Source organism: Camellia sinensis, chromosome 2 (genome assembly GCF_055761805.1).
Source record: "Camellia sinensis isolate YWXY chromosome 2, ASM5576180v1, whole genome shotgun sequence".
NCBI classification, from domain to species: domain Eukaryota; kingdom Viridiplantae; phylum Streptophyta; class Magnoliopsida; order Ericales; family Theaceae; genus Camellia; species Camellia sinensis.
This window is the reverse complement of record NC_138962.1, coordinates 155,990,739-156,010,118: the sequence shown is the minus strand read 5'-3', so window position 1 is coordinate 156,010,118 and position 19,380 is coordinate 155,990,739. Positions and strand designations below refer to the sequence as shown.

General features: G+C 30.7%; 1 long non-coding RNA gene across 1 annotated transcript; it reads left to right on the top strand.

Annotated features, from left to right (window-relative positions):
* The first annotated feature begins 11,225 nt into the window (after positions 1 to 11,225).
* Positions 11,226 to 14,066, top strand: LOC114317867 (uncharacterized). The gene is made up of 4 exons (XR_014360486.1): positions 11,226 to 11,363; positions 12,374 to 12,454; positions 12,908 to 12,935; positions 13,087 to 14,066. It is a non-coding gene; the product is annotated as an uncharacterized LOC114317867 (long non-coding RNA).
* The last annotated feature ends 5,314 nt before the right edge of the window (positions 14,067 to 19,380 follow it).

The window sequence follows — 19,380 nt, the reverse complement described above, 5'->3', positions numbered from 1 at the left end:
ATCCTGACAGGCCTCTATGTAAGACTAAAGTTCTGAAAAAGAATGAATAACAGACAAAAAAGTACGATAGGAAACAAAAAAGCATGTATTAGACCAACCCAACCTATTTGGAGGACGACGCTCACGAGTAGGATATCGATGTGTATCTGGATTAAAGTCATTAGAAGCAGGAGGATCAACAGCAGAGGTAGAGACAACTGGTGGAGGAGAAGCCTTGCAACGAGAATAAACTAACAACGGAGAAGGAGAAGAAGCCGAAGGAGGAGAAGCAACCAGAGGTGAAGTAGGAGGAGAAGATAGAACAAGCTTAGGCGGAACAGTGGAGATATACTCATTAGACGGGACCTCAGAAGGAAATGAATCAAGATGAACCAAATCCTCTTTGGAAACTAGGGGGGTGAAAGGAGGAAGCTGAAAGTAAGATAGACATTCGAGAAAGACAACACGGTGGGAGACATAAAGGCGACAGGAAATAGGGTCATAACAGCGATAACCTTTATGAGTGAGACTATAACCCAAAAAGACACACAGAACAAACTGGGTACTAAGTTTGGTCCTATCTTTACGGGGTAAAAGGACAAAACAAGCAGACCCAAACACACGAAAGCGAGAGTAATTAGGAATTCGAGAAAATAGAGCCTTATAAAGAGATCGACCAGAAAGAAGGGGGGTAGGCATACAGTTAAGAAGAAAAACAGCAGTAAGAACTGCCTCACCCCAAAATAGAGCCGAAATTGAGGCATAGAAAATGAGAGACCTAGCTGTCTCAAGAAGATGACGATGTTTACGCTCAGTTCGACCATTTTGGGCAGGTGTATCAGTACAAGAAGTTTGATGAATGGTACCCAATTTGGCTAAGTATTCATAGAATTCAGTTTTAAAGTATTCTCCACCCAAGTCAGAACACGACAATTTAATAGTAGACCCAAACTATGTAGTGACCATAGACTGGAAAGTACGGTGTATCTGATAGAAGTCAGACTTATAAGTCATAAGATAAACCTAAGTGTAACAGATACAGTCATCAACAAAAGACACATAGTATGCAGAACCCCCTTTGGTGAGAACAGAAGAAGGGCCCCAAACATCAGTATGAACTAAAGAAAATGGTGCATCAGATATAGAAATACTTTTATGAAAAGGTAAGGCTATCATTTTGGCAAGTTTACACCCCTGATATTCAGTAAGTACACTAGGAGAAATTTTATCTAATGTACCCAACTGAGCTAAAGACTGTAAGCAATCAGTAGACAAATGCCCTAATCTAGAATGCCACAAGTAGAAAGAACTAGACAAAGAATCTAACTGAAAGGAGAAAAAGGTAGTCTGAGATATTGTTATAAGCAGATGCAAGTTCTCGACCACATAGAGGTCTCCAACTCTATGGTTGGTCCCAACCTGCTGCTTAGATATCCGATCCTGCACTGAACAGATAGAAACAGAAAAAATAACATCAAAACCAGAGGTATCAAGATGACTAATAGATAATAAATTGACAGATAACTGAGGAGCATAAAAGACAAATGGAATAGAGACAGCAGACATAGTAGATGGTAGGACAGACTCGATAGATATAACAGACATACCAAACCCATTAGCAGCATTGACAATAATAGGAAAGGGAGGAGGAGTACAATCTTGAAGTAAGAAGAGATGGATAGTCATATGATGAGAGGCACCAGAGTCAAAAATCCAAACAGACAAAGAAATACCAGAAGATGACCTAAGCAAAACTGAATGAAGAGAGAAAACACTGGAGACAGACGGAGATGGCTGAAAGGTAGACAATATATGTTGATGTTGACTAATCAGTGTATGCTGAAGCTGACTAATCTGAGTAGTCAAGGAAGCCAAGTCAAGATTAGGAGCCAGAGTAGGTTCAATAGAATCAGTGGGAGGCCAAACGGTACTCAGAGGAGGAGCGCATACCTTGATTGGAAACTGCTAAGAAGACGAGGCAGACATAGGTGAAGCAGACAAACATCCCTTCTTGGGATAGTGATACTTCCAATGGCCTCACTGATGGCAGAAGGCACACTCATCAAATGCCAGAGACATCGTAATAATAAAAAAGATTAGGGGTTCAAGTGTAAGAAATCCAAAATAGAGCAAAATAGTCAAATCAAGGGTCAAAGGGTGATAAATAGACAATTGAGGGGTTTAAGTGTAATAAACCCAAAATATAACCAAAATAGAGTGAAGTCTGTGAAGCAGAGATTAAAGTCACGAACTAAGAGAGACTAAAGAAGAACCAGAGAGAAGAGATCAGCTATCGAAGCACAGTGACCATATCGAACAGATGGGTCAACCAGATGGGTCAACCAGATGGATTACCCAAGATGACCAAACAGAGGAGACAACGAGACAGAACCTCAGTAAAGAAAATGAGATCAGCTATCGTCGACAAGATGAGAGAAAGAGGGAGTAGACCTTCGCGCGAGGCACGAGAGAGGCAGAGACAGACGACTAAAGTCCTCTTGACTCAAATGAGCTGTGACGAGGGTCTTCGATGAGGGTTTCTCTAGGTTACGAACCAGAGATACAAACCAGATGACCAGACGAAGGATGACGTGTGACTCAGAGGGATACTGATGAGGAAGACGACACAAAGACAATTTCTAGGGTTCGGCTTTGAGATGACTCTAATACCATGTAAGATTTATGAATTAACTGTATATTCAATTATGCCAATTTACAAAGAGTTCATCAGTTTATATAGCCCCAAATCTATGACTGAAAAAGGAAATACTAACTAATTCATATTTACACAATCATGCCATATATACACAACATGCTATATATACAATATATTCTCACAGGTGATGTAGTAGAATAAATAGGTTGTGTGTTAAATATCCTATTAGTTGTAGCTGAGTGATAATCTGTATAAATAGGTGATGTAATACTACTGTACTTGGTTTTTCGATTAAAGAATATACATTGTGATTGGAGTAGAATTTGGTTCGTCTCTTTAGCCCTCAAGGGTTTTAGCCTTAATTGGGGCATTTGTATTCTCTCTCTCAATTTGTTTCTTGATTTGCATTTAGATTGCATTATTTGGTATCAGAGCATTTGTATATCAACATGATCACTGATATACATCTCAGTCCCTTATTGAGCAATAAAGGGATGATCAAATGGTACGTGGTGATCAAAATCCAAGAGTTGTGTGTTCCCAGCCTAATAAAGCCCAGATCTAGCCAGTCATCCAAGATATCAAGTGGCAAACATAGGGATTTAAACGAACCATTGTTTCTTGTTCTTTGCTACCTTTTTCCAGTTTACCAAGTGTATCTTTCTTTTCAACTCAAAATCCCCCCCAAAGGAAAGCTGCTTGTATCTTGTCTAGTTCCTTTGCAACACATTCAGGTAGTTTGAATAGAGACATATAGTAGACTGGCATGCAAGATAGCATAGAATTAATTAGTGTTACCCTTCCAGCAAACGATAACACCCTTTTTTTCAATCTAGCTAGCTTTCTTTTGAAATTATCCATAATTGGTCCCTAAGTCAGTTTCTTACTTGGATTAGCACCTAGTGGCATGCCAAGGTACTTCAAGGGTAGCTTCTGACATAAACAGTTTAGTTTTGAGGCAAAGTCATCTACCAAATCATCAGCTACATCCACTCCATACACTACACTCTTGTGAAAGTTAATATTTAATCTAGAAACAACCTCAAAACACCAAAGTATTCTTTTAACAAATACAATTTCAGACCACTTAGCTTCACAAAATATGATTGTGTCATCAGCAAACTGAAGGTGGCCAATGTTGGGACTACTAGAGCCAACTGACCACCTCTGATAATACCCAACTCTTTTGCTCTTGATAGAAGTAAGTAGAGATGTTCATAGGTCGGATCGGCTCAGGTTTACCCTTCACCCGTCAGCTGAACTGACACAATTGGGTTACAAAATCTTCCAACCATTATTGATCAAACTATGATTCGAAATCAACTGAATCAAATCTCTCGGTTTGGCGGTCAGTTCGGACGATTTCGAATATCTATTAGAGAAGGAAGCCAACGAAAGAAAAATTAACAAAAAAATAAGATTCAAAGTTCACATCACAAAATCTTACAACTTATTCATAGACAAATTTGTGAAAGAGAGACTTTAAAAGAAAGAAAATGGTGAAAATAGGGCAGAGAGGGGAGATTCACCATGCTATTGCCATCATCATCTCCAACACCCATTGCAATTGCCCATCACCCATCGCTACCACCATCGTCCATCACTGCCATTATTGTCTCCAACTTTTGGTTTTATGCTCTTAGCTAATGAAAGAGAGGACAAAAGAGAAGATTAAAGACTTGAATTGAAGGAAAGAGATTAAGAGGGGGTTTAGGGTTTCAGTTGTTAGGATTTAAGGTTTCTCTCAATTAGAGAAGAAAAACAAAGAGACCTTAGAAGAGACAAATAAGTTGGGATTCTTGGGAAATAAAAAATGACCACACCATTTAAGGCAGTGTATGCATTAACCCAAAGGGTTGTGGCACTTTGGTAAGGTTTTGGGGCATAAGCCCTGAGGTCTCAGGTTCTACACTCCCCAGGGCCAACTCCCAGGGGTTTGGTGTAGTGATCTTAGGATAACCCTTTAAGTGCTGGACGAACCATATCCAGAGCTTAGGCGTGGAGTCGAATTCTGGCATCTGTTGTCACGACCCGAACGGCACCCTGTAAGGGTCGGTGAAGTGACCAACCCGTAATCCGTGATTACCTAAGGCCTTCTTGTACAAATCAAAATAATCGGGGCTAGCAGAAGCTAATATATATAAAATATAACGTCCAATGAGCTGTAAAGACTTAAATGGACAGAACAAAACTTTATATATACGCATAAGTCCAAATAGTAAATTATTTACAAAAATGTTCACACCAAGCTTGTGTACAAAGACATTAACCAAACTTAAGGACTTAATCCCACTATCAAATTAACGGTCAATCACATATAACACACGGTCACAACACAAAGGGTAAGTCTAAACCACCCATAAAGGCTTGAAGCTTGACCCGGTTGGAACCTCGAAGTGAGGCACGATAGTTGGCTTAACAAAGACAGAGTTCAGGTCAACGCCACTAAGTCCGGTCTTGCACTTGATCACCTACATTTATATATAAAACAATGAGTTAGAGCCCAGTGAATAACAATTGTGTAAAGGGGTTATGAATGATGTCCTTACTATAAATAAAATCAGTCCATTTCAACAGTAATTAGACAATTAGAATCATTTACTTATCAAATCCATATGTCATATAGAAATCATAGCGATCATACGTGGTACATCCAATAGCAGAATAGTACAGACGGTCATGAAGACCGAACAATCAGAACTGATGGACATGCTATCAATACAGTAAACAGAAATTCCAAGAATTAGAACTGACATAGATCTTTATAACAGTAACGGTAAACAGATACTAAGGACGTCACGAATATAGTTCAGAAAAATAGGACAATTATTCATTTAAACAGAAATCATCATTTCAGAAACAAAGTATAGTATAAGTCAGAAAATACTTATAATTGAACATGTCTTTACAAGGTTGTTACTCACAGTTGGTTTTTTGAAACTAGTGATCACAATGCGGCGCCTGACCTACAAGAACACATTCAAGCACATCCACTTAATACATATGCGATTCAATTAGTCAGTCTTAACCCTACTCAATTCATCGCTACATGTTCATTCAGTTAGTTCAACTCGTTCTTTAACTCTCTTTTCGCTCATAAAATGCACATGCATGTGAAGTACACATGAAAACCAAGCAAATGAAGGCCCGGTAGTTGGAGAAACAGAAAGAAAACAAAATCAAGGCTGCCTTGCAGACCGCACATGCGGAGCCAAAGCAGTATGCAAAGTGAAGCAGAGCAAGGCTAGCTGCTTAAGCAGTCTGGGTTGAAACTCAGTCCAAAAATCTGTTTCAAGTATGGAACTTCTTCTTTCTCTCTTCCTTCCTTTCTCTTTCTTAAGATATTTTGGGCTCTTAGTTGATAAGGATGAGCTCATATCTCATATATACATATATAATTGTATAAATGATGAGCCAATTATAACTTAGCGAATCAGACGAAATCAATTTTCAATTAAACTTTCCAAATAACGCTAAAAATTTCCATTAGCATATCCATGTACTTAATTTCGGTTTCTGAACCCATTAAGGTCGTCAATTTTAGTTCCGAAGTCATAGCCCCAACAGATATTTTCCCAATTTAGACAGATATTTCCAAATTAAATCGTATTAATTCATTAATTTTTTTTTTTGCTTTTAGATTTATATGCCCTTAATCTAAATACACTTAGAAAATAATTTGTTGTGTATTCTTTTTGGAGAAAAATTAATAATAATAATAATAATAATAATAATAATAATAATAATAATAATAATAATAATAATAATAATAACAACAACAACAACAACAAAATATATAATAATAATAAATAGTATATGTTTGAATTTATAAATTTTTTACCAATATTTTACTTTTTAATTTTATTTATATTATTAGATATTAGATTTTCATGTAAAGGTATAATTTAAATATAAAATAATGAATAAATTTCAGTATCTTTAATCACCAAAATTGAGAAAATGTGAAAAATCAAAAATTGAAAAACATATTTAAAAAGTAAAACCAACGAAAGTGGTTCTTGTTCAAAAGTATGGCATCATACCTTGGTCATTAAAGTACCATGTAAAATATTATAGTTCGTAAAATATAATTTAAACAAAAAGAAAGTGTATGAAAGTAAAAATAAAAAAAATTGAGATACAATACAAATCTCTATTTTAAAAACGCATGCGTTTTTCTTTGTTTAGATTTAAACGAATGCATACAATTTCAAGATTCTACCAAAATTATTCATAGTGATTTGATCCATGATGGACAATTGTAAATATTATGTATATCAGTAGAGAAACATACAAAGAAAATAAGAAAGAGTAATTATTTTTTATTTTTCAATCATCATCAATATAAAAAATATGGAGACGATTATTTATTTTATTTTATTTGGTAAGGGAGACGGTTTGTTTATATATAGGACTCTTGGAAACAAATATATCGTTTTTTAGTGTTCAACTCCAAAAATAAAAAGATATGGTTGGTTTATATAGGATTCTTCATGACTTTTAGAAAAAATAGTAGATTTGAAAGGATAGAATTCGGATTTTTAAAAAAAAAAAAAAGTTGAAAACATGACAGACTCTTCACGATTTTATAATAGCAGTAGATTTTGGAGAATTTTGTAATTTCATTTTGTTCTTCTTCTTCTTTTTCTTTTTTTCTTTTTTTTCATGAAAAAAACTGGTGAAAAACTAGAAAAAATTATTGAATAACTTATAAATATTTTTTTGGCTAAAATCAAAGTGACCAATGCTAGTGATACAAAAAAAACAAAAAAAAAAAAAAAAAAAATCATGTAGGTGTGAAACCTTTTACCCATATGAACTCACACCCGTATGAGTGTTTAGTAGAAAATTAAGGGTGTGTTTGGTTAGGTATTCCAAACACATTTTCATCTACTAATTTGAGTGTGGTATTTGTTTTGAACTTTCAAATTATAATTTTACACCCACCTTTGAAAACTCCTTTTCAGGCGAGAAAATTTGGCTAACTCAGTCATCATCTTGGATGTCCGGCCAGTTGACTAGAACAGTGTTCCGTTTTTTTTTTTTTTTTTCGCACCTAGTATTTTGATATTGTAAATAAAACAAAATTCAAAATTTTTTAAATTTTTATATGAGTTTTGAATATAATTTTAAGTTGTATGTTTGATTATGAGCTGTAAGTTTTTTAATCAAATAACTTTTCTAATTTCAAAAACTTAAAACTCCCTCCAAAACTCAATTCAAAACTCATAACCAAACAAATTGTTCTCACTCAAATCATGATTCTAAAATTCACACACTCAAAATAAAACTCTATTTTCAAATCATATTTAGAAAACTCTACTAAACGCTACTTATGTTAGTCCAAAATTCACAAACTCAAAATAAAACTCTATTTTCAAATCATATTTAAAAATTTCTACTAAACGCTACTTATGTCTCTAACATTTTTCAATGAAGTTACCAAATAAAATTAGGCCTAAGTTATCTCAGCGGTACAAATATTCTTAATGATAAAAAAATATTTTAAAATAAGAGAAAAACTCATGGATGTTGTTATAGTACCTTTCAAGAATTTAATTGTGGCTCACAGCCAAACCAAACTAATTATATGTACTACCAATTAAACGTAAATTGAGTCTATTTTGGTTAAAATAATGGTTTTACAATATTAAAAATAAAAAATTATTGGTGATAAATCTATTTTTATGGCGATATGCATTAAGTCTAATGATTAATCGGGTATTGAGATAAGGGCATGATAAATAAAATTGTTTGATAAAAATGACAAATTATTATTTTGGAAAAAAAAAATAATTTTGTCGCACTATTTAGATCACTGGCAGTGTCAAAACCAGGAAAGTTGATGGCAGTGACTGGTGGTGACAGTGATATAGATAAATAGACATATTATATGGATAGATCGGTGACATATAGATAAATAGGAGATAACATGTAGACAAATAAGTTAACATATAGATGACACTTTGAAGATAGGTGATATGAGCAAATACACTAAAGCAGATACTAACAAGTGTCTCATGGTCATAGTTTAATGTTGGAAGGGTATAAAAAGCCTTATGAAAATATGTAACAATGTTAAAAAGTGTATTAAATTCAATGAAAGTGCATTGAAATTAGTGAAAAATATATTGTGTTCTATAAATATTTTGTCTTTTACTTGTGCTTTAGGACAATATAGTCTTTCAAATTATTTTGTTATTTTGGCCGTAAAAGAATAGAATTTGAGGCTATTATCTTAAAAGTTTTGAAATTTCTAAAAATATATCAACATAAATAAAATTTATACAATATATGGGTTCTGATTTTAGATTGATTTGATTTAATTAACTAAATCGACAACCAATCCAACCCATATGTGTCGTCGAGTTGGTTCAATTCTCAAATTTTCTAATTAATTTGTGCACTCTTAGTTGAACACTATAATCCGTCTTTCGGATATTCTTTTTTTTAGTTTTTTTTTTTTTTTTTTTTTTGGGTGTTTTGAGTGGAGGAGTTCAATATTAAGAACTTTGGTTTACATATGAGAAATAATAAAGATACATCATTTTTTATCACATGTTTTATTATTTATTCATAACTAGAGACCATTCGTTTGTCGTTATAGTAAAAAACACAAATAACATAAAATCAAAAAATATCATACCATAAGTACTTACAAATATCAGTTCTTAGTACGACTTATTTACAAATATCTATATTGAAATGGTAAGTATTTACCCTTGAATGCTTACAAAAGTACTGCATTTTACCTTTGCGATAAGCTCATATTCATATCTATACTCATACTCTCATTAATCTTTCAAATATTAGTTCTTAGGATGACTTATTTACTTGTAAAGATCCAATGAATGAAATAAAAACTTACACCATTAAACTATATTTTTCGACAGAGGCTATAGATTAGTCTATCTTTCTTTTGTTTTTTTGTTTTTTTTTTTGCGCTCTCTTCAATTACCCTCCCACTCTTCCTTTTGATTCTAATGACTGAATCCATCTCTATGTCGTCTACTTATATTTTGTGGGTGGATGTCTATACCCGTGCAATGGGACAACTCTCATTATTGTTTTTTGGTTTGTTTTTCTTCACCACGAAAGGGGGTAAATATGTAATATTAAGTTAATGTCTACATTAAAATAAAACTTCTTACTTTTTTAACTGTGAGTATAGGTCTCTTTTCAATTTAAAAAATAATAGGAAGCGCATCGCTTGGGCTCAAATAGCTGTCGTTGTTAAAGAAATGAGACTCTAACAGCATAGATTACCATAACTATTGGAAAATCTATTAGTTCAGTGTGGGATTGCTGCCACATCGAGATCAATTGTCTACAAAAATGATTTAAATTGTCAAAGCTACAAAATTATATCCTTTCACATATCAAATTATAATTTGACTAATAATGATTTGTACAGTCATCTCCAATTAGATCACATAGACGGAAATCAAAAACTTTAGGGAGATAATAGACAAAATCAATAGTTTAAAGATGAAACACAAAAAATAAAAACATAAAAATTGCTGATGGATTATGGCATAAAAAATTGGAAAATTAGTAAAAAAAAAATCAGGTTGCATGAACTTGTCTTTTATTAGGTTTAATGACTTTTTTTCTTAACTAATAATAAAGTCTCATCATATAAGTTGTTTTGAAAACTAAGGCTAAGTTTGGCATAACACAAAAAAGTCAAAAAGTCATTATCCTATTTAAGTCACATCATCTTATTTAAATCATATCACCTCTCTACCACATCACTTCAAACCCAACCTATATTTTATAAAAAATGAAAAAGTGCACTTATTTAGATCATCCCAAACAATCCCTAAGTCATTTTTCAAAATTTTAACATAGTATTTGACATTTTTAACCCTATTTATGTGAAATCACAAATCTAGAGAAAATTATCAACATTTTCTATGTTCCAAAATATAAAATTTTATTATAACTTTTTAATGTACAGATTCATTTCTTATAACATTTATATATTTTAAAACTTTTCGATAAGATCTATTAAATAAGATTCAATTGAATAAAAAATGGAAAAAAAAAATTCACACTTCTAAGAAATATTTTTAAAAGTGTGCAATTTTATGGTTTCTGAATTGTTTTTCTAAAATTATAATTTCTAATAATGTGAAATTTCATATATTTGAAATGTAAATATATATATATATATATATATTAAAAGAAAAAAAAGTAACAATATTTATTTTGGGAAAATTACATACAATTCATAGATTTTGGCCATTATAACAAAATAAACTATGAGTTTTCAATTTTGTCAATTTAAATACAAATGTTTAAAATTCTTTTCAATCTAAATATTTGTTTATTTTCTTTAAGTAAAACCGACAGGAAAAATATATTTTAATCATTAAAATAAATAAATAAAAGATATTTTCGACATTTCATGTATACTTATATTAAGTTTAATGGTTATAAAAAAAAATTAAATTGATAAAATCAAAAATTAAAATTTTATTTGATTATAAATGTCAATTTTGATTTTTTTTTTTAAAGGAATTTTTTATTTTTTTTCCTTTTAAAAACACATTTTATTTTTAGATTTTCTACTAAAAATATCCGAAAATATACCTCGGTTCTGTCTACTCTCTTCTTCTCAATAAGGTTTTCTCGAATTCATCTTTACAATCGAATTTCTCTCAAGAAAAACTGTAAATCAGCTTCAGATTCTATTCCAATTCCAATGTCTCATCCCAGCAAAAATGTAAGCTCAATTCTCTCCATACTCTTCTTTCATGCACATCCATGTATATTGATACTGTTTCAAACAATGATGCTTAAAATCAAGAACACCTGTTCTTCTTATGTCTTTTACTGAGAGTATTTGGGCAAAGTTGCTTAGATTGAATCATATTTACAGTGATCCTTTAGGTTGGTCTTGTAATAACAGCATTCTGAGACGCACTATGTTCAAGTTTCTTTGGCTTGTACTCTATAACAACATATAGGCTTGTTACTCAGGAACTTGTTCAAAAATACGAAATGAAAGGAACATAGGAGTTTGTCGCCAGGAATTTAGACCAAATAAGATCATCCAGTTGCTATAGAACATATCTCTAAAACACCCCTAGAGGGGGATAAGGCTAAGCGGAGTGAAAAGGGTTTTTCATGAGATGGGAAATGAAAATTATCAGCTCCACACGAGGTTTGCGAATAAGTGATTGTCTGATAATGAGCAAGGATATCCGTCTTTCTGCTAAACAGGATGTATTGAACTCATAATTCATTAGATACTTTTTATGAATGTCAACTAAGTATTGTAAGTGAATTGCTCCAAGTTTGGGTAGAAAGGACTAGAAGAGTTTTTGCTCAGAAATTTAGACATCAAGATGTGATTGTGGCTGAAATGGTTAAGGATATTAGAGCTAGAGCTAGAGCTAGCTCAATGAGGGGAGTTAAGAATTCTTTGCAAAATTGGCAAGTTTGTATGTAGTGGGGTTTGCCTTGCTCTATGCTACAATCATAAAGCTTAGTCCCTGTATTTGTTCTGGTTCAATAGTTCTTTTTTTTTTTTTTTTTTTTTTTTTTTTGTGGGGGGGGGGGGCTTGTTTTCTGACATGGTTTAGTGTATGGGTTTGTTTTGTTTTGTTTTGAAGTGCTGGGATGTGCCCCTTGTTTGTTTCGTAATGGTGTTTTCTTGTGATATAAAATTTAAAGTTACCAAAAAAAAAAAAAAAATGATGCTTAAAATCAACTGTGTTTGTTTGTATGCAGGCTGCTGGAGTTGACAACACTTTTCGGAGGAAGTTCGATAGAGAAGAGTATTTGGAACGTGCTCGTGAGTGCGAACAAAAGGTTCTTTGTCTCTTAGAACTTATTTGATCACTGTATTAAATTTTTTTTGAGCAAATTACACCAATATTTCTTATAGAAAAGCCTTTGTGTCATTTTAGATTTGTTCTTATAATCTCAATTGGCTCGATTTTGACCTTGATTTATGATTTTGTCTCCATTTGGTCCAATGGATTACAATTGTTTTTTCAATGGAAAATGCGCGTATAAGCGGCATGTGTCATGCTTTTATGGGCAAAATTGTAAATTTGTTCAGTGAGTTAATCTCAACCAACTTAGTGACCATTTTCCTTTAAAAACCCTAATTGGCATTGTCAATAAGACTAAATTGACACAAAATCTAAAATTAAGGGTCAAAATCAAGTGAATTGAAATTATAGAGACCAAAATGACAAAAGGGGCAATTTTTTTTTTTTCATTTGTCTAGTTAATGGGTTGATTTTTGTTGTAATGTAGGAGACAAAATCTCGGTATTAATCCAAATGTAAGTGAATTTAACTAATATTTATATATTTAATTTTTGAATTTGAAATGATGGTTGATTTATAGTTGATCCTCTATGCATATGCATTGTGTGTACTTATTAAGTCTTGACTGCATCGGAGTTTTATTTGATGGGTTTGCATCTTTTGCAGCAAAAGGTCCCCCAATACAAAGGAAACCTTTGAAACACAGGGATTATGAAGTGGACCTTGACTCTCGTTTGGGAAAGACTCAGGTTGACAACTTTGTTTTAATTTATGTCAGCCTTCCATTGTAGTTGCTGATGAATAGTTAATTTCAATTGGCATGTTAAATGGCATATGCTATTGTTAGAAACTAGATTTGATTAGTTTCTTATTGTAATGGTTGTTTGAATGCATGTTTCAAATCCATAGAACTGACAAGGACATGGATTTATCTTCTGCTGTTTAATTGATTGATTTTTATTTTATTTTCCTTTTGCAATAACTTGAGAAGTGAAATGTAAGAGCAGTGCAGCAATGGGGTTATTTAAGCCTTTGTAGACACAAATTGTGGAGAACTTTATGGTAGGCACCAGAACCTGCCAACCAACTAAGTGTGCATGAAAACCAAAAAGACAACAAGGAAAACAATTGAAATTGAGTGAAGAGGGAAAAAAAGAAAAAGAAAAAAAAAAGAAGAAAGAATATTGATTTTGAAATATAATTCATTAAGTAAGGCGTGCTATATTTACAACTACAAACATCACTAAAACATTTACTAAATGTGCTGTAATTATGAACTTAAGATATGACCAATGGGAAAAGAAATGGTTAATTTTTTCAATGTGCAGGACTAAACAAACTAATAACCTACAACTACAAATAAAGGCCTGATTGGATTTGAAACTATTAAAATTACACCACTCCAGCTTATATAATTGGTTACAAATCGGTTGATAAAATGTAAACTTCGAGAGGAAATGGACAGGTATGGAGGAAGGGTGAGAACTGAGGTTCATCCTTGGCAATGACAGTGTGACAAGCAAAGGAAAGAGCAACAAGCCATGCCGAAAAAGCTTCTAATCACTGGCATTGGCAACACCAACTTGATTAAGAGAGGTTGAGAGACAAAGATGGAATGAATGAAGAGAGGAAGTGCAAGAGAAGTAATAAAGGCCCCGTTTGTTTTGGGTGAAAGAGAGGGTATTGGGATTGCTAATACCAAGGTATTAGTAATAGCCTTATTTGTTTTGGGAGAAGGCTTTGGGACTATTAGTCCCTTGGTATTACTAATACCCTTGGAGAGGGGATTGGTAAGGAGGAGGTAGAGATGGTATTAGAAAAATAGTGAGGGGATTAGAAATTTTTTTATTTTTTTTATTTTTTATATATGGGAAATTTTTTTTAAAATATAATTTTTAATTTTTTATATTTTTTTATTTGTTTTATTATTTTATATAAAAATAATTTAACAATTCCTCACTACTAATCCCCTCACTATCAATCCCCTCACTAATAATCCCCTCACTAATAATCCATTCACTATTAATTCCTTCACTATCAATCCCCTCCATTCTATCTCCCAAAACAAACGGGTGGAAAGAGAGTTACAGACTCCACCTTTACAATTTCCCCCAATTATCCAACCGATGTCCCTAAAGTGTTAGGAATAGGTATAAAAAAGAAAATTCATAGATCCTAGTCCTTGGTTTCTCATAGCTAATATGTCATGATCTTATGTAGCTTAAGAGACATGTGCCTAGCACGTGATTGCTTTGATTCGTTGTGGACACGTCCCACCCATAAGCTTATAAATATGCCAAAAACAACTAATGGAAGTTAACAAACTATTACTCATTTTCAAAATAAATGAAATAAACCAAGTTTGCAAATATAGGCTGCATCATATGACTTGTTATCAGATTTTGTAGTAGATATCATTGAAGTTAGAAGATGTATTCTGACCCTATTCTCTATTGACATGCAAATAAGAAATCATACAATTTGAGCACTGACTTCAATTATTTGTTGATTGAGTATTTTATTCTTGTCCATGCGGATTGCTGAATGCACATAATGATTCTTTTGGAAAACTAGCTCTTTGATTTAGCATGCATTCTTTTTTGGAAAACTAACAAAAGGTGATATTGTTAGTTTGTTGAAACGACTTTTCTGGGTTTTAAGCCATATTAGTGGCATCAGGTAAGAGAAAATCTTGCGGCATCAACTTGAATGTCATGGACTCATACTTGCTTCTTAAACAACAATATGGACTTTGGTTGGCTTCTTCTACTTGGATAAGAGGAAATCAGTTTCAATATTCACGCCTCTCATACGTTTAGGCATGGATGATGATGAGGACCAGTGTTATTAAAGGCAATAGGCACACCAAGGTGCCAAGGTCTCCTAGGGCCTAGGCTCAAGGTGTAAGGCGAGGCGCAGGCTTCACTGAAGTGAGGCGCACCTTGTACGTAAAAAAATAAACAAATTAATATAACTAAATAATTTAGAGTTTAACATATGCATAATAAAATCTTGAACATTTAAAAATATATATACCAACAAATACTACTATTTTAAAATAGACAAATGAACAATATTTCAAAATTTAACCTAAAATATGAATAAAATGAGAGGGGAGAAGAAGAATAAGAGGGGAGGGGGAATAGATTAGTCTAAAGAATGATGAGGAAGAAAAGAAGACTAAAGATAGAATTAAAATTTAAGTTTTTTTGAAATAAAATTTTAATTAGATTAGGGTCTTTTACCAATTTATAATATTTGTAAGCTTATATTTTATTTTTGTAACCTTTTCAGGGATTAAATATGTTTGATTTAAATATCTTAGACACTTAATAGATTCAATCGATAATTTATGAACTAAATAGATTTTAATCTATATATACTGTAGGGATTTAATACACTGACAATTTGACGATAATTTAGAGGTATAAAGTGTAATAAACCCATTACACTAACCTTAAAATTTGAATTTTTTTTTTAAAGTTTTGATGTAATTATATTAATTTTTCTTTTAATATGGTTAAATAGATCAGAATTAATGTAAAAACATAAAATAATTTAAGATATAAGTTGTGAGTAAAAGAAATGAGAAGATCATTTTTTTATTCATGTAATCAATAAATTATTATTCAATATGAGACTCAGTAATTCAATATAATTATATTAGCATATTACCCGTGCAATGCATGAGTATAAATAAATAATCAAATAATTAGTTTTTAAATTAAAACAATAATATAAAATTTATTTAAAATATGTTGTAAAAGTGATTTATGATCAATTAAATTTTATTAATTTTTATTAGAGTTACACTAAGAGAAGATTTTTATTCTAATGTCATTAATTGTATTTTCTAAGTTCTTAAGAAAAACCTGCATGTCATAATTTAATTGGTAAAGTTTAAATAATAAATTGCAAATATTTTATTTACAATCAAATATAAATACATTTCATTTTGTAAGTTTCATAATTTTAATTTACCATATGATAGTAATAAATTTTATTTTTTTAACATACTAACTTTTTCTTATTTTGTAAAGCCTAAAAATTTGTGTACTTAAAATTGTTGTCATAACTCTTATGTGAAAACGGATTAGAATTGATTTGTGGTGTTGAGCTAAAAATTAGAAGTGACCTGAAAGCTAGTTGATTGAATATTTATGCCAATGTGACATTCACCTAGTCATTAAAAATTGTTTTGATTATTTAAAATTACCTTTATCGATTTGTAACTGGTATGAGTTAATTTGAGGGTTCTAATATGAGATTAAATATTAAAAATGAGTCTAGAAATTTTAGTTCGAGTCGATTCCCCCCCCCCCCCCAAAGCCTATAAGACATCTTATTTTAATAAGTCAATATCATAAAAAAAAACAATAATCTTAATGTTTATGGTGCTTTTTGTCAATCAATAAAAAAATATTTATAAATATTAAGAGAATTACATTTGAACAAATTCTAACATAAATTTTTTACTTGAAAACTCTAAGACCGACACATGTTGTTTGATTCTATCTACGTCACTAATCTTTGGAGGTTTCATGATTTTTTTTTTTTTAATGGAATGCCTGTTTGCTGTAATATAGATATATAGATTGGAATATCAATGCATATAAAATTATTAAACATCAAGAAAAAAAAAATCTATGAAAGATGTAGATTAATTCCTATATTTTAGTAGTATAAAAATTCAAATTTAAATTTATATCTTAGTTAACTTTCCTTTTCAATTTCTAAATTTAAATTTTTAAATAAATTAATTAACTTTCTTTTTGAAATGTGTAAATCAAATTAAATTTTTAAATAGATTAACTAACTTTATTTTTGAATTAAAATTTTTAAATGAATTAATTAAATTTCCTTTTAAAATGTGTAAATTAAGGCATAAAAGCTATTTAAAATTTTAAATAGATTAATTAACTTTCCTTTCAAATTTAAAATTTAAAATGAATTAATTAACTTTCCTTTTGAAATATGTAAATCAAGGCATAAAAGCTATTTAAATTTTTAAATAGATTAATTAACTTTCCTTTTAAATGGATTAATTACTATTTTTTTAAATGATTCAATAAAAGTTAACCAATAGATTTTTTTTAATTATTTGAAAAATAAGAATTCTAGAAAAATAGTATGAGCGTTTTGAATTTCACCGGTGACTTTTCATTAAAAACTCTATTTTACTTATATAATACTAGCCTATCACCCGTGCTATGCACGAGATAATTATAGATATTTATATTTGTTTTAATTTTTTTAATATATAAATTATGTTTTTTAAGATTTTTTATAAAAATAATTTAACAATCTTATCACTAACCATAGTGTACAAGAGAAATTAAAAAGGCTACTGCAGTAACTATACACGGGCTGTATCTATAATTATTTGTATGATGAGATTTTAAATGCTAATCAGGGATTTTGACCAAATCAATAAATTCAGGCATGTGGATTGGAAAAAGTTAATAAATGCTGATCAAGGGATTTAAATAAAAAATTTAGAAAATTAAGATTGAGATATTGGAGCTCCCACAAGTCTTAGGATTTAGAAACCCCATTTTCCTTAATATATTTACAATTATCTATATATGTGAATTGCAATTTTTAAATGTTTTTTTTTAAATGTCTTCTTTTTTTTCCTTTTTTTTATATTATATTAAAGTTTAATATTTTGATAATAGTCATATGTGTTGGACTTTTTAAGGAATTAAATGTCTTCTTTTTTTTTATTATATTATATTAAAGTTTAATATTTTAATAATAATCATATGTGTTGGACTTTTCAAGAAATTTTTTTTATGCTTGCTCTTAATGCATTAAAGTGTTATTACGAGGGATAATAATCATATGTGTTGGGACTTTTCAAGGAATTCGTATGTGTTGGATTTCAAAGAATTTTTTTTTTTATGTTTGTTCTTAATGCATTAAAGTATTATTATGAGGGTAAGACTTGGGAGCTGGGAGAAGTTAATAAATGCTATGGTTTTTTTTTTTAAATCAAAAAATCAAAAAATTTAGATTGGGAGATTGGAGCTCCCACAAGGCTTGGGGTTAAAAATCTCATTTTGCTTAATATATAGTATATAGACTAGTGTTTCACTTGTGCTATGCACGAGTTGTATTTATATTTTGATAATAATGAGGGGATTTTGACCAAATCTCTCAAAAGACACGTGGATTGACAAAGGTTAATAAATGTTGATGAGAGAATTTTGATCGAATCTTTCAAAAGACATGTGAATTGAAAAAAGTTAATAAATTCTATGATTTTTTTTTTAAATCAAAAATTTTAAAAATTAATATTGAGATATTGGATCTCTCACAAAGTTTGTAGGTTAGAAACTCCATTTTCCTTATATAATATTAGCTTATCACTCGTGCTATGCACGGGATAATTATAGATATTTATATTTGTTTTAATTTTTTTTAATATATAAATTATGTTTTTAAAGATTTTTTATAAAAATAATTTAACAATCTTATCACTAATTATAGTGTACAGAAGAAATTAAAAAGGCTACTGCAGTAACTATGCACGGGATGTATCTATAATTATTTGTATGAGAAGATTTTAAATGCTAATAAGGGATTTTGACCAAATCAATAAATGCAGGTATGAGGATTGGAAAAAGTTAATAAATGCTGATCAGGGGATTTTGACTAAATTAATAAATGCTGAGTTTTTTTTTTTAAAAATAAAAAACTTAGAAAATAAAGATTGAGAGATTGGAGCTTCCACAAGGTTTGTGGTTTAGAAACCCCATTTTCCTTAATATATTTACAGTTATCTATATATGTGAATTGTGATTTTTAAATGTCTTTTTTTTTCTTTTTTATATTATATTAAAGTTTAATATTTTGATAATAATCATATGTGTTGGACTTTTTAAGGAATTAAATATCTTCTTTTTTTATTATATTATATTAAAGTTTAATATTTTGATAATAATCATATGTGTTGGA